Genomic DNA, 522 nt, shown 5'->3' on the forward strand with positions numbered 1-522 from the left:
ATGTGTTACAAGCTTTTGTAGGATGGGGCATATCACAATGGGAACTATTGTTATTCAGTGACATGCAACTAAGTGCCCTGCATTCTGTACTTGATCCGTATTACCTCTTCCTGGATTCCCATAACTCTTCAAATTCAATGCCCTTTGAGCATCTATGGACAAAATGCATAAAATTACTTGTAAACAACCAATATACTCTAAATTATTCATAGACTAACATGGGGAACCATCCTCAAGGGGTGGTTCTGCAAGCATGCCCAAAGAACGTTTCAAATATAGAAATATAACCTATATCAACTAGCCGAAATAAAAAATGAAGAAAGACAACAGATAAATATACAGCAAAAACCAAACAATTAATATATTTTTAGTGTGTCGAGACGAACTGTGACCTTCATGTTTCTGTTCTTTTTTCATGTTTCAGTTCTTTGATGGAGACACACTAAGTACGCATTGTGCACCATTATATTAGAAGTAATAATAAAATGACACATATTCGGCAACAAAACTCTGAAAACTTAC

This window comes from Pavona decussata, unplaced genomic scaffold (genome assembly GCF_977016875.1).
Source record: "Pavona decussata unplaced genomic scaffold, jaPavDecu1.1 SCAFFOLD_320, whole genome shotgun sequence".
NCBI lineage: Eukaryota > Metazoa > Cnidaria > Anthozoa > Scleractinia > Agariciidae > Pavona > Pavona decussata.